Source organism: Triticum dicoccoides, chromosome 3A (assembly GCF_002162155.2).
Source record: "Triticum dicoccoides isolate Atlit2015 ecotype Zavitan chromosome 3A, WEW_v2.0, whole genome shotgun sequence".
Lineage (NCBI taxonomy): Eukaryota > Viridiplantae > Streptophyta > Magnoliopsida > Poales > Poaceae > Triticum > Triticum dicoccoides.
Genome location: NC_041384.1, coordinates 152,168,651 through 152,180,718, shown reverse-complemented (window position 1 = coordinate 152,180,718; position 12,068 = coordinate 152,168,651).

The window sequence follows — 12,068 nt, the reverse complement described above, 5'->3', positions numbered from 1 at the left end:
TCCGTGTACAAATTTCTTAGTTCTATTGCTATTAGTTCAAATGATCAATTGCTATAAGTTCCCCTGGTATTGTCCCATCAGTACACATTTCTAATTTCTATTGCTATTAGTTCAAATGATCAATTGCTATAAGTTCCCATGATACTGTCCCATCAGTTCAAGTAATCATTATTGTCTTGTTTAAGCCGTTTAAGTACAAAATTACTAGTGTTGATCTTTGTGTAGTGATCAGGCCGTTCATCTCTGCTACCGCAAGCCGTTCACCTCTGCCACATGAGGCCGTTCAACGATGCAGCGCTCATCATGTTGTGTTTTTAAAGTACATGTTTTGCGTGCTTTCTAGTTCACCTATTTAACGATTCTATAGTACACTAGGCGTTTGTGTTATGCCTTAATAAGCATTTGAGAAAACCTTGTATGGATTGAAACTAGCATATGTTTTGTTCTATTCTTGTAAATAAAGCTCCACTTCTGTTTTGTTTGAAGTTATTTGGCAAAAAAATTAGTATATGTTCTACTGTAAAAGACATAAAATGTCTTGATGCATGCTAGCAGAAATCTGAAAATACACTCAGTTCAGTTCATATATTTTATTTCAGTTCAATTTAGAACTATTTGCAACTGTTCAGACTTGAGTGTTCCTATATTTTATTTCAGTTCAATTTTGAAGTATTTATAACTGTTCAGACTTGAGTTTACAACGGAAAAACATTTGGAAGTTTAGCGAGGGAAAATACTTGTTAGATTCATTTGAAAAGTGTCGTATAGTTCAACTATTATATATAATAAATTCATAATGAAATGTGGGAACAATTCAATATGTGTGTGTGTTAAAAACATAACAGTATAGAGAAATTTGTTACGTACTCATCGAAAAAAATCGCATCAGTTTGAGAATGGAAAAAAAATTGGTGCCAATAAAGTTCGAGGGAAAAACAACTTTAAAAGGAAACGTGAGAAGCTCACAAATTAATTATGTGACGTTGACGTCCAAGTTCTACAACTGATCCATACAAACAAAAACGGTGGTCCATTCTACAAAGGAAAAATGGTTTAATTAAAATATTGATCAGTACATGTTAAAAACGGTGGTCCATTCAAAATAAAAGAAATGACAGAAATTCAAATTGTAAAAGTTCAAGCAAAAGGAAACCCCATGCAATTCAAGTGGTAAAAGTACAAGTCATAAAATAAGAGAAGTCCAGGACATCGTTGTAAAAAATGTTTAGTTCAAAAAAACATTTTCTTTTTGAAAAAAATATCATTTAGTTCGATGATATAAATCATGCAAGTACAGGGGCGACGATACAATAACATTCAGTTCAACAATATAAACCATGCAAGTTCGGGCCTAGGATATAGTAAACCGTTGAAAATTTACGAGAAAAATATTACCCAAAAAACAAAGCAAAGTCTAATTAGTGAAAACATGCTCAGTACAAACCCATGCAAGCATCAGTACAAGTACCCTTTTTCGGAACCATTCAAAATTAATTTACAAAAAATAGCTCAGTACAAACATACATATATATCAGTACGACTACTCTGTTTTTCACACGAGAAAGCAGCAGGATCCGTCATGCCGTATTCAAAATTACTCTTAAACGGTTGCGAAGTAGAGAAAACGTTCAACATGACTAAGTTTCGCATTTTCGATAGCTATCCAACGGTATATTATTTGCCATATTTCGATAAACTTTTTAAAAAATCGCGTTCAAAATCAAATTTGACCGTATTCGAATTCGTTTTTAAACCATAAGGAATTAGAAAAACATTTCTATACGAAAACGTTGCGCATTTTACATAGCTTTCCAACGCCGTATCATTTGCGTCAATCTGATAAACCGTTTGCATAAAATCGCGAAAATACGTTTCGCCCAGAATTTTACCGTTTTTCAAATTACTTTTAAATTATATAGAATTAGAAAAAACAATACATATATGGAAGATGCGGATTTTCACCAGCTTTCCAACGCCATCTTATTTGCTCAATTCCGACAAACTGTTTGAAAATTGAGTCCAAAATACGATTCACGTTTTCGGTTTTGAAAAAAATGGGTTTTTCAAAACTGCTCTTAAACCATAATGATTTTGTACAAACGTTCAATATACTTGAAATATGGTTGCCAAGAGCTTTCCAACGATATATTACACGCCACGTTCCGACAAAAAAATTACAAAAAGTTTTTGAACTAAAGAAGACGATCTGTTAAACACAACTGAAAGCATCAGTTCAACCGCTTCGAAAACATAAGTACAACCACCTGAAACCGTCAGTTCAAAAAGGGTAACAGAATAATATTCTGTTATGCGTAACAGAATAGCCCAGATATATATATATATATATATATATATATATATATATATATATATATATATATATATATATATATGAGTTTACGTCCTCTACAGCATTCACTTATTGCTATTTCTTCAAGTTGGTTTTCTGCTAAGTGAATGTGATCGGACCCTTCCCCTCTATGCTATACTCAACCCAATCTATTCACAAATTCTTCATGTGCGTTCTATTTGAAACTCGTTCAAAATCTTCACTGTGTCCTTGTCAGCTGAAGTAATTGCGAACGGAACTTTAAAACCTATCTTATCGAAATTTTCGGTCTTGCCGCTCAAACCATTCCGCATCCCACGATACAATTATCCGCTCACCCACGATCTAACACGATCTCCACCTCTCACTACGTGGGTGACACATGTCATGCGAATGAGAAGGGTCAGGGGCACGTTCGTCCAATTTCTTCGGGTGAGCAGTTTTTCACCGTGGCTATAAATACCCCTCCTTCCCTTCCTCACTTCTTTTACTCTGCTCGATCTCTCTCTCCAGCTCGAGCTTCTCAAACCCTAGTGCCGCCGCTACTTCATCGCCGCCGTTGAGGAAGAGCTTCACTGCCTCGACCTCGTCGCCGACGTACTCGCGCCGACCGCGGACATCTTCACTCCGCCGCCGCCGTAGCCGTCTTCCTCCACCAAGTTAGGGCGTGAAAGATCTGCACAGATGAACTTCACATCTCCTCACTCCAGTTCGTCGTGTTCTTCGTCCAGGGTAAATAAAAGTTACTTTTACTGCCCTCGTTGATTCGAATCATTATCTACAAAATCTTCAAAAGTGTTTTTCTTCATATCTTCACACACTGAACACCTCACAAGTCATTTGTTCTTGATTCGTTTCTCTAAGCATCATTTTTCTTCAAGATTCCTCAATTGTGTGGATCTTCGATCTATACAACTTTGGAACCTAAGACAAAGAATGCTTAGTGAAAATCTTCAAGACTCATCTGGTCAAATTCCTCAAACTTGTTCATTTTGAAAAACCTTCTGAGAACGCATATGACCTCTCCAAATTCCTCGCAACTATACTCTGTTCACAGGTACACATGTCAGCTGCTGAATCACTAGGTTCTCATCAACTTAACTCATCTGCAGCGTTCCTCGAAGAAAAGTTGCATACTTCTTCCAAGAATTCAATTGTTCAAATTTCTCAACTGAAGAAAATGGCTGATGGTAAAAGGCCACAGAAGGGAGGAAAGAGGCCTGAGGTAAATACAGCATTTGAAATCCCTGATGACATATATGCTGGGTACTGCACACCTACTGAGGAAACCAAGAATGAGCGCAATGTACGCATTCAGAAGATAGAGAGGAGATGGGAAAGAGAATGGAGGGAGTACAGATATGTCACTCCTAAGTATATGAAGAAATTCGCACTCAATCCTCCATGCCCAAGAGCACCACTGGCACTTGGCCAAATTGCTGATCCCACCAGCCTCAAGCGAGGTGAGGACTATCATGATGAATGGGCCAAGTGCCAAGGCAAGTTGGCTAAGCAAGCCAAAGAAGCAGTGAGGAAATTCAATGAAGACTCTGCCGCTGCTGCTGCCTCTGCTGAGGCCTAGGCTATCAAGCCAAAGAAGGCTATATCAAAGAAGCCTGCGCGCAAGCCAAGTGCTTCATCAGCAATGCCCTCACGGTCAGAATCATCAAAGCCCTCACGGCCAATTCCTCATGCTGCTCATGTTCCTCCAAAGTCCTCAGCTCCTCCGCCAAAGCCTTCAGCTGTTCCGACCAAATCCTCAACACCTGTGCATCTCGCTTTGTGCCAAAGGACTGCTAGCATCTCCATTGCCTCGGGTGTCTCAGCTAGTTCCTCAGCTGCACCAAGTCCCTCAGCTGGCCCCTCACTGCTCAAGACAAAGGCCACTGCTGGACGAGGTCCACGCCCAAGTCCTCAAAAGAAGCAAGTCGATTTCCAAGTGCCGTCTGATGAAGACGAAGCTGATGATGATGAACTTGCAGAAATCATCAGAGACAGGCAAGTCAGGGCCGCTAGAGCCAAAGGATCAGAGGTGCCACTGCTTTTGGATCCCAAGCTGATACTCGACTACATTGATGATTGGCACAAGGACCCCAACACTCCCTTGCCTAACTTCAAGCTGACTCCTGGCCAAAGTCACATGCTGACCCACTTCATTCAAGAAGAAAAGTGGAAATTTGAGAAGGCCAGGCAGATCAAGAAAGTGCAGTACAAGAAAGAGCACTATTTGAAGAAAAACGCTGTCTCTATGACAACTGAAGAACTTGTCACTACTCAGACTGAGATTAAGAAACTCAGTGATGACTTTGAAGCATATGCGCTGATTGGCTTGGAGCCAAGGTTCATTTTGTGAAATTTGCAGATAACTTCACTTCCAATGTTGCAGCCCCAACGCAACAGGAAATTCCTCAGGCTGAAGCATCTGCTCAGCCTACTGAAGAAAATGCCAGCACCGCTGATGACAATCAGGCTGCTGAAGATAATGTGAGTTCTAGGGCTGATGACTGCATTCCAGCCGCTGAAGAAATTGCCAGGGCACCCACTAGTGGTGTGCCTGAAGAAACTGAAGAACTCAGGGCAACTGCATCAGTTGTGCCTAAAGAAAATCAACTAGATTCCTCAGCTGCTCCTGCACCAACTTCAACTCCAATCCTTCCATCTGCATCGGATGTGAAGAAGACCAAGGCTGTAGAGCGTGCTGCAGTGAACAAAAGGAAAGCATCAGCTGCTTCAGATTCTTCAACTCTGAAGAAAATGAAGCCTATGACAAGTTCATTTGCACATCCGATTGATGTTGTTCCCATCTCAACCAGGCCATCAAAGGACCTTGTTCCTTTTGATGAAGAATATGTGATCCCCAGCAGATCCGATGAAGCAACTCATTCTGCTGCTTCGTCTGAACCGTTGGATGAAGAAATTGAAGTGGATGCGATCCCTTCAACACCTATCATCTCCTCGCCTATGCCTCAGTTCACAGCTGAAGAGGCTGGCGTTGAAGAAATGGAAGATGATGATGTGGACATTGGCTGCTCCACACCCATAATCAGTGATGAATTCTGGGAAAGTCAGCATCCAAACTCTCTAATGTTCACTCCTCTACAGCAAATTCCTCAGTCCCCCACACAAACTGTTCACATGGGCTCTGAAGAAACTCATCCCACTGCATCTGTCCATGAGGAAATTCCAGCCACTAGCGCTGATGAAACTGCTGTTGCTGAACAACCAACTACGCAGACTTCCACTAAGGAGGAACAAGAAATTCCTCAGCCTAAAGAACCTGCGATTGAGATTCCTGAGGCCGTGATACAACTCATAGACACTCCTCTGCCGAAGCCAAAGGATCCATTCTCACGCAAGCAAAAGTTCAAGGCTGATGATTTCTTTGGCGAGCACGTATTCTTCGAAGATTACAACCCATATGACTCTGCTCGCATTAGGAAGAGGCGTTTCTGGACTGCTAGTCAAGCCAATTTCTATTCCTCAGTGTTGTTCAACAAGGAGAAGATTTTCTACCATGAGCATATTCCTCACGTGGATATAGAATCTCTGTCGTGCTTCGCACCAGTCCTTAGTGTTCTTCACGATGCTGGGCTGCTTAACTTTTGCTCTGACATCTGTGATTGGAATGAAGAACTGATTCTTCAATTCTATGCAACGCTGCACATCACCGGAGATGCTGAAGATGTGAATTCATGGGTGCTCGACTGGATGTCTGAAAACACTCACTACACTGCACCAGCCTCTGAATTTCTTCGTGCTCTACCACTCAGTCCTCCCCTTGAAGAAGCTTGCTGCATCTACAGTGAACCTGAGCTCACACATCATTACATGCAGGTGCTGATGAAACCTTTGAAGCTAGGTTAAGCACCAAGAACCAAATTCCTCATGAAGGAATTGCTGTACATGCCCAGAACTGTCTATCGTATTCTTACGAGGACAATCAGTCCTATCAAAGGCCACGACTCATCTGATGAGGAAATTGTTGGCATCATGAAGAATCTGGTATTCAACATCATTCATAGCATTCCTGTCAATTATCACGATTTCTTCATGAGGACTATGGCCAATGTTGCACTGTCTCCGTTAGAACTGAAGCCTTATGCACCTTGGATCATGAGATTCCTCAGGACAGGGTCTTCACTCAACTACAAAGCTGATTTCCAGAATCATCTCAGCTACTTGCCCCCAATTGAAGTCCTCAAGCAGACATATTCCTCAATTGATGGAAAGGGCAAGGCACCAGCTGTAATAGATGAAGGCATTCGTCCATTGGATGGTCAGTTTCGCAAAGGTGCATCTTATTCCACCAATGATGAATCTGCCACACATGACTCTGCCAATGCACCTAAGTCCACTCCTCAAGCCACTGCTCCACGCGTGATGACTGACCGTGAACTTCTGCTTAGTCTTCACCAGAAGGTGGATCGAAATCACAAATGGGTTAAGCGTCAGTTTGGTTCACTTCTTCACAACATGACTGCCACACACAATGTAGTGAAGAAAAACCACTACTACCTCCATCAAGTCTTTGGTCGCACCTGGGCAATCCTGTCACATCTGTATGGTAAAGAAGATCTAAAGAACATGGGTCTTAATGAAGATTTTGACTGGTCTACACCTACCGAAGAAATTCAAGAAGGTCAAGGTTCCTTCTCTGGTGGCCAGCTCATATTCTTCATCGCACGACACTGATGAACATGAAGATTTGGACGACACTGCGGCAGGCCCTACATCAACAAACGACCCCAACAACGCTGGCGCTCCTTCATCAACATGATTATCTTCAGGGGCGTTAGTCCTCATTTTCGATCCTTTTGGTCATTCGATGACAAAGGGGGAGAAATATGAGTTAGTCTTCAAGCGGGTCTACTATATGGGCGTTTTTTATCTGCTAAGTTACAACTCTCGTTCTTCTGAAACTTTATTGGATCGAGTTGTAATCTTAAACCCGATGGTGCTCTGATACTTTTGACGCACTGTGCTCTGATACTCTTGATGCACTATTCTTCATGCTTATTCCTTGTTAAATATTATTGCACGCATGCTGAATTTCATCAGGCACCATATTTCATCAAACATTTCAAATTCTTCATATTATATGTTAAATGCGTGTATGAATTACAAGATATAGGGGGAGATCTCCATGATTCAACTATTCAAGTGTGCATTGCTTCAAAAGCAAATTCCTCACTATGCACATCTTCAGGGGGAGTTCTTCTATATCTTGCAATCAAATTCCTCAATATCAGTATTTACACTTCATATGTTTATCCCCGTTGAAAACTTAACCTATATTGTCATCAATCACCAAAAAGGGGGAGATTGTAAGTGCATCTAGTGCCCCTTAGTGATTTTGGTGTATTGAAGACTTATAGGTTAAGGGACTAATGCGTGTGTGAGTGTACACACGTCTATAAGTCTAGGAGGAGTTTGATATTTACAGGAAAAGTCGACCCCTAAAAATGAATATCTTCGACTGAAGATTTTGGTATTTCTGAAGACTTTCATGAAGACTTTGAAAGTGAAGAAATTGGTGTGTCCGTGAAGACTTGATATTCATGCGAGAAATATGCAGCTTGAAGACTTTCGTGTTCATAGTTTTGTTTTTCTCTTTCTTGAGTCATAGGAAACACCGTACTATTAAAGGGGGTCGAGGAAATACTAAGGAAAAATTTCCATGTGATGCTCAACTCAAAATCCTACACCTACCAATCCCTTCGAGTGAAGCCATTGGAAATCTCATACAGTTCAGTCAATTTCTTCAGTGACAGAGATGAAGTTCTTCTGGTCTCTGAGAAATTTGTCCTGACTGAGGAGTTAGGAATTCGCCAGTGCGGATTGCCTACACAGTGAGAAACATGATAGCCCTGAGGATTTTACTACTCAAAATTTCGGCCGTTGCTGTGCTATGCGCCAGCTGTCCCAAAATATCTATCCACCTAACGGTCATATCATTGAAGGGCATTTATGTCTTATCATGTCGGGCTGCTCCCTAGGCTATAAATAGCCGCCCCCTACAATCACTAGCTGGTTGGCTGCTCCGAGAGAAACTGACACTTGTCATTTGAGAGCAACCCATCCTCCGAGGACTTTGAGCGAAAATTATCAAGTGAGGAAAAACCAAAAACCCAAAACCCAAACACCTGCAAACCCTAAGTGATTGAGCATCACTGAAGATATTGATCCTGAGTGGATCCGACACTTGTTACCTTTGCAGACTGTGCTTCTTCCAGACGGTTAGGCGTCATGGTCTAAAGCATCCAAGAGGAATTGTGGATCGCCGAGTGACCAAGTTTGTGAAGGTTTGGAAGTCGCCTGAAGACTTACCACGAGTGATTGGACGAGGTCTGTGTGACCTTAGTTCAAGGAGAATATGGTGAGGACTGGGTGTCTTGGACTAAGTGTCCTTGACTGGGTGTCCGGGACTGTGTGTCCTCGAGTTTAAATACTCAGCCGCTCCAACCAGACGTACAACTGAGACAGCAGTTGGAACTGGTCTACCAAATCATTGTCTTCACCGAGCTTACTGGTTCTATTTCCTCAACTCTTTCATTTCCTCATAACTGTGTTGTATGTTTGTTCATATCTATGTTTGAAGACTATGACTGAAGACTTTTTCGATTTCCTCAGTTCAATTTCTTCACTCTGTTTGTCTTCATCCTGTGTTATCCTGTGATTACGCTTCCTATACTCTGTGCCTGTCTTCATTTCATCATGATGACTATGCTTGTATTCTGTTGTGTTTACTTTTGAGTACTTATTCCACTGCTAGTAGTTCTTCGCTAAGGAATTTCCTCACCAGGAAATTCCTCAGTGAAGAATTTCATAAAAATCGCCTATTCACCCCCCCTCTAGTGGATATAACGAACTTTCAGTTGGCCATGGGGCGAGAGTTCTGGTAGTCTTCCTTTCTGTACATGCCATTTCTTTTCCCCCATTCCTCCACTGACTTGGCTTGTTGATGGAGAATCTCTTCCTTGTATTCTACTATACCCCGAATTAGCTCGCACTGCCATCTCTCTTTGTTTCAGGGCAGCCCGCTTTTTGTGTGCATGAGCAGCCCGCTTCACATACTCTTGTCGTCCTGGATTTGCATTAACAAATTCTTCATATTCTGGCCACTTCGATAGAGTTTGTACACGCCGCATGATGGTACCACCAACATTATCAGCAGAGATAGAGCATCCTGGAAGTATTTCCTTCAAAGCTTGGCAAACATTCTGTGTCATGACGGCATGGAAGCTAGCATGGCTCCCTCCGCGGATCCTTGCATTGATCTTCCTTTCTCTATTTTTGATGGGATATGCCACTTGCTTCCGTTGTTGATTGGTCATGTTTGCATCAGTTGTCACTGGGAAGTCAAGCCATGCATTGTGAGCCCTTTGCCGTCGATGACGACGACGTGCTGGATCAACCGAGCCTTCAAATGATGGTCTTGGTGCTGGCATTGATGAGGACAAAGGATCTGATATTGTAGTAGTTGGATCCACATGACCAGCTTGGAAGTCATCTAAAGTGACAAACACCCCCTGCCACTGGAGCGAGCGTCTATTGCTTGGCTCGCCCACTAGGCATGGTCCAATGGGATTATAGCCCATGGTGGGGATAAATTCAGGTGCATCAACACGAAGTTGGTTTCTTGGACGAGCCGATCCTTCATGTGAGGAAGACTCAGTGTCCTCAGCCACTACACCTTTTCCTTTGTCCGCGAAGCAAGCCCTTTGAGCTGCCCCTACGTTGCTTGGGATAAGCTTATGTGAGCTTTCTCCTGACCCTTCGCGTCGGTCGCCCTAAGTTTTGAAGGTGTAAGGGGCACTACAACTTTGGTCGATGTAGTTGAAGCAGATTGTCTTGGCGACGCCACCTTTAGTGATCCCATCCGTTTTGCAAGAACGGGACACTCTTCGGGTGTCATGCGAACAACCTTTGCTGGTACCTCATGGCTCATGACCTTGGTAGGTGACATCTTTGTGAAACCAGGAGGAACTGAAGTAGATGAAGAAGCTTCGCGTACATGCTGATCCTTAGATGCTCTTGCAGCTGCACGCATCCTTCTCTTTGCTGACTTTGTGAGCACAGGAGTAAACCCCTCCTTCAGTGCAGAGGAGACTTCCTTTTCTTCTGGCCTAGCTGGGGATGCAACTGTTGTTTCCAAACTCTTGCTAACTGCAGCCACAAGCGGACCAATTGGCACATCCAGCCAGAGGTCACCAAAGCGGAGAGTGACAAATTGCTGGACTTGTCCCTCCGTACCTTCAAAATAAAGAAAACCATATATTAGTTTTCTTCATCTTTTTTCTGTATATGCGTACATAATGTTTTATGCTTATGTACTATGGAAATTCATATGTTGGAATTCGAAGATGAGGGGAGAAATATGTCCCACCAAGCGTGCCAGAATCTGATGATGGGAAAATGGCGGGCATGAGACACGCGTCCACGTCATTGATACAGAGTGAAATTTAAATGCATAAAATAAAAGTAGAATCAAACATTGCAGGTATATTATTTCCAGAACCCTTACATTTACATAAAAATTCTGTTAATTACATCTCCGAAGAGAAAACACCTGATTAGGAATTCCAACATTTCTATTACATAGGATTACATAACATGCCTATTACAATATGCTACAATAAAATAAAATAAAAGGAATCCTCCTCGCGATCGATGCTGAACACCGGCCTGGGAGAACTTGAAGTTTATCCGCGTAGGTTTTCTTCAATGACATTATGTTTGATATTATGTTATATGTTTCTTTACCATGCATGCAACATATTTTGTTCGTGCTTGACTTCATTTATGTTATGGTGTAAATGAAGATTGATTTTGGCGAGGCTTAATCTGGCCCCATATTTGGATGCATATATTTTCAATATTTGTAACTCACGTCATGGAATTCATATAGGAGAACCCATGCTTAGAACAAAAGTTTTGTTTGGTTTGCTTGATGGTATATGTCGTGGAATTCGTTTGAAAGAACCCACGCCATAATACAATTTTTATTATGCCATGGGATTCATGAGAGAACCCATGTCATATGGTATTTTGCATTTTGTTGACTTATGCCATGGAATTCATCCTCGTGAGAAGAAAGAACCCATGCTTAGAGTATTTTATATGTCCCCCAATCACGACATGTCTACATGAAGAAAAATATGCATACTTGATTCGAACCACATGGCCAAGACTAAGGACATATCTACATGAAACATGCGAATCCCCGATTTCATGTAGTGTCTAGATTCCTCGGTCCGAACCCAAAAGGGCCGAACCTAAGGGCATGATTTTATGGGTTTATATTCCTTGATCCAAACCAAAAGGCTGAACCTAAGGGTATGATTTCGTTGTATGCATATTCCTCGATCCGAACCAAAAGGACGAACCTAAGGGGCATAATTTCATGATATACATATTCCTTGATTCGAACCACAAGGCCGAACCTAAGGACAATGTTTTATGAATTATATTCCTTGATCCGAACCAGAATGGCAGAAACTAAGGATATGATTTCATGATATGTATTTCCCTTGATCCGAACTAAAATGGCCGAAACTAAGGACATGATTTCATGATATGTATTTTCCTTGATCCGAACCAAAATGGCCGAAACTAAGGACATGATTTCATGATATGTATTTTCCTTGATCCGAACCAAAATGGCCGAAACTAAGAACATGATTTCATGGTATGTATTTTCCTTGATCCAAACCAAAATGGCCGAAACTAAGGATATGGT